Raw genomic sequence first — 4,461 nt, 5'->3', positions numbered from 1 at the left:
CGACCTGTGAAGCAGGAAGCTTGTTCGATGAGATAAATCCCTGCCTCACGATTTGCTTCGTGAAGGCCAGAATTTCGCTCTTTGTTTGTCTACTGAAAAACCTCCATGTGGGGATAGATGTCATCATAGAATGCGTGCAGTAAAATTATTCTGACTGTATTATGTATCATTATTTTGGTTAGTCTAAAAGAAATAATTTGGTTAGATTTGTCTTGAAGAATAGATTCGACCTATACTTCTAGGTTTTGATACAGAAAATAAAAATTTGTTGCCAAAGCAGTGTATGGAGACTATTTCGGTATCTGGAAGTACACTTGTGACCGGAGGCATGGCCGCTGTTGCTGCCAACATAGTGGCAGTGAGCGCAATCTGGGAGTAACAAGCACACTGTTTAGTAAGTGCGTTGTCCCTGGATTTTTTTATCCATGAGTATACCGTAGTAAATTGCACACCTCACTGGTGTACAGGGATCTAGGATCATGTAATGTAACAAAACAATGGTCCATTATGTTCCACTGGCTCTGATCTCAGTTAAAAGTTACCTGCAATTTTTATCCTTATTTTATTTATTCGTAAGGTATCTGACAAATGTGTTTGTGCCATAGTTCCCAACTAACCGTTGTTGATATTTGTTTTTAGGAGGGGATGGAGAGCTTTACAAATGGGAATGTTAGGTTATTGAAGCATGAACGCAGCATTGTTGCAGAGGATGATCTTGACTGTCGGTGGCAGGAAGCCACTGGAGAGGCTGTTTCCGAGGTCTCCAACCGCCCTGCGCTCACTGTCCATCCAATCGGTTGGTTCTGCATTCATCTGTCTGTATCTTGTTTAACACACAGGTGCAATCAAACCTCGATATGTTATGTGTAAAATCCTATTAAATGCGTAAATATGATATCATATACAAATTGTTAATACATTCGAAAGTTACTGCACCTATTCTTCTAGCATACAGGCAGTTAATTATATTCTATATTTTTCCTGATTTCCCTGTATACTGTGAGCCTGCGATTGTTTGGTTTCATGGTTTTTGAGCAATGTCCATGCTTTCAACCCACATGCATACATGCATGTTGATTACTAATTAGTGGTTCCTTCTTACCACAATCATTGTTTTATAATTGATGGTTTGCTCATTCTTGTGAATCTACTTCTGAAGGTGTGCCACATCTGAGGGAGGATGAGACCCCCCCCCCCCCCCCCCCCCCTCAAGGTGGGAGGCCTGGATGGGCAGCGGTGCCAAACCCTCGAATTGGCCCATGGTTCCGTTTGATGCAAAAGGTTGCTGCAGACCAAGGTCTTGTTCCAGAGTTTGAGGTACGTTACTTCCTTGATGCCTTTTCTATTTTCGAATCAACTGATTTTAATACTGATTGCTTTTGAAGATTACACTTGAAGTTACTCACCATGGACCACCATGAAGCTACTCACCATGGCCTATGTGTCCGACCTGCTGATCTTTTGCTTGCTTGCCAGGTGTGCGTGCAAACGAGCACCTCCGCAGGCCTGGACCGGATCCTGCCGTGGCTCTTCTACCACAAGGTCATCGGCGTCGCACACTTTTTGCTCTTTGTCGAGGGCAAGGCCGCCAAGCCCAGCGTCGTCAGGGTCCTCGAGTCCATCCCCGTGCGTTCCTCGCTTGAGATTTTGAAGAATCCAGTAGTACCAGTTTCACTCTGCTTGTTCTCAATGCCTGACTCTGTTTCTCTTCTTCTTCTTTAGGGGTGTGAAGGTGGTGTACATGACCAAGGAGCTTGAGGAGCAGCAGGCCAGGTGGTGCGAAACAATCTTCGCCGCCCACGTGCCTCGTCGGGCTATACACAAATTCATTTCGATGCCCATTCTGATGATGTATATGTTTCACCTGCAGCCGAATCTGGAACGAAACCTGGCTCGCAGGATTCTTCTACAAGCCTTGCAACCACAAACTGTTTTTGAAGCAAGCACTCAACATGGAGATGGCCATTGTGATGGCCCGGGTATGTATTTTTGTTTTCGGCTTATCACCAGCAATTATTAATAGTGTTCGTTTAGTGTATTCTATTTATCATAAACAAAAAGCATTTTTCTTCATGGTAGGAATCTGGCATGGATTGGATAATGCATCTAGACACCGATGAGTTGTTATATCCCGGTAGTATTCCATCAGATGCCTGTTAGCTGACGTCCCCGATGATGTTGACATGGTTATTTTTCCTAACTATGTAAGTATACAGTGGTCCTAATACACCTGCTGGACTTCTTATGCATAGTAATTAACTTGCATGTCTGCACTATGCAGTAAAACAGCGTCGAGCGTGATGATATAGAAGATCCATTCAGTGAGGTAAACCTTCTCTGTATTTAGGAACATAATTTCCTCAAGTTCCGTTGGATATAATGTTGGCTGATGTAAACAACTTATGTCTAAATACTCTGATATGAATTTTGTTTGTTCGGTTTACGTCTGAAGTATGATACTGTGGTATGATTTATGTGTGTCTGATACTGTTTACATTTGCTTGAAAAAATAGTTTCGAGTTGCCTTGTTATCTGCGAAGCTTGCCACACTTCTGTTTAGCCTATAATCCCAGAAATAAGTTCTTATACTCTTTTAGTGTAGACTGGGCATGGATCTAGCTAATTTTGCATATTACTCCGAAAGAAAAGAGAAGAGAATGAAAGAATATTAGACCTCTGGTATGTGCAACAAGTCATCGCTGACAACAGATTAAGTAACTTTGATGAATTTTGACATTCAATTCTTTGCTGCTTGTTAAATTTAATTAAGAGCGCCGAACCTAGGTGTGTGCAGCCTTGCTTTTATCTCTACTACTAATGCAGCAGTTGGTAGGATTGCGTCCACGGCACAGTTTTTTTTGTCCCACCACTTTCGTCCGGGTTTTTTCCGTCCCACCTCCCACCACCAGCTGCATTTTATTCTCTTTACAAAATATTACAGAAGAAAAAAAACCGTGCCGCCGCTCCTCCCTCGATTTTTGTCTAGGGTTCCCTGCCTTCGCCTCTGCCATCGCGGAAGCCGAGGGCACGCTGTCGCCTCTGCTGATCCCTAGGGACGCCGCCTCCGTGGATGAAGTGGTTCCATTCGATCGGTACACAAGAGGAACCCATCTGTGGCCACATCACCCCTGACAAGTTGATGTGCATGGAGTATTCATATGATACATAGGACAAGAAATATAGCAAGTAATGTTCTAATCAGTTGGGTTATCCCCTTTTGAAAAAAAAATCTTAATCAGTTTATTGGTTGATTTGATTGCGTTAGGTTATTTCTAATTATGTTCGAATTTCATCAAATTTGTACTTAAGTTTGTTTCTCTCATTGAATAAATTGATTGCCGATCCTACAGGCTGGGTGAGAAGCAGACAAGGGTCACGGTGAACTATTACTAGCTTGAGGAGATGCTCACATGAAAACATGGTTGCCGAAGGTTGCATACAACTAAAGTGAGCTTCGCTTTGAAAATCTCATAATTGTTTCACTTACCTTCTTTTTACTATCAGCAGTTTCTACCGTTTCAAGTTGTTTGTTTATGAGCCAAGACTGAAGATATACAAGCTAATGGTTAGTATTATCCCTTTTTCATATATTTTGGTTATTGCTTTAGTTAGCTAGATGGATGTGCTGCAGTTAAATAATCGAATGACTTCTATACTTATATCATTGTTTGGTTTATGTAATTGTTGGCGCCAATATCTTGACTCGCTAAAAGTGCATGCAAATTTCTTACTGAAACAAGCATGGTTGACGTGTCAGTCAAGGGGTCCCTGCATCTGTGGTGTTCGGCTCGCTATGGTGGTCGACCATGGAATACTTGTGAGGGAGAGCACCCCTTTAGTGCCTCTTCGCGTAGTTCCTCCGGCGTGCACAGCTTAAGCCTTCTTACCATGGATGACAAAGTCTGCCTTGTCGTGACGACCACGCGCGGGTACGCACATAGGCATACTATAAGATCATTATTAATTAATCCTTGCAGTTTCATGTCCAGACCAATGTTTAGTTGGGGGAAGTGTTGTGGATTTTTTTATTCAGCCATGAGTGTCTGTGTTGATTTTGAGGGCATTGTTAGGTGTTTAGTTGAGCTAGCAAGGGGGCGTAGTGGACCTGTCATCATTTTTCTGAAATGGGTAAAAGATGTTCAGCGTTGGCTCTATATTTTCAAGGGCATGTGCTTCTCTGAAGATGCTTCAGCTGCATTTTTGCTTACCCATCATTCGGTGGCAAACCACTGATTCCTCATGGGTTGCAGATGATGAGTACTCACATTTTTGGTCTTACTAATTTTGTCAGACTGATGGGTGCACGACAATATTTGGTCTTACTGATTTTGTCTGAGAGATAATCAGATAAAACGACAATTGACTCCCAACTAACCACACCTAGATAATCAGATAACTACATTTTGAAGTTAGTATACATTCATTCTGTTCTTGCAAAATATTTATTTATATAGCTTGTTG

The 4,461-nt window shown here is 42.1% G+C and overlaps 1 long non-coding RNA gene across 1 annotated transcript; it reads left to right on the top strand.

The window, feature by feature from the left end:
• The first annotated feature begins 1,722 nt into the window (after positions 1-1,722).
• On the top strand, positions 1,723-3,401 carry LOC125538239 (uncharacterized). The gene is made up of 5 exons (XR_015615282.1): positions 1,723-1,773; positions 1,871-1,979; positions 2,080-2,204; positions 2,282-2,326; positions 3,351-3,401. It is a non-coding gene; the product is annotated as an uncharacterized LOC125538239 (long non-coding RNA).
• The last annotated feature ends 1,060 nt before the right edge of the window (positions 3,402-4,461 follow it).

Source organism: Triticum urartu, chromosome 2A (assembly GCF_056163025.1).
Source record: "Triticum urartu cultivar PI428250 chromosome 2A, HENAU_Tu73, whole genome shotgun sequence".
Classification (NCBI taxonomy): Eukaryota; Viridiplantae; Streptophyta; class Magnoliopsida; order Poales; family Poaceae; genus Triticum; species Triticum urartu.
Note: the sequence above shows the minus strand (reverse complement) of the source record. Positions and strands in the feature narration are given on the sequence as shown.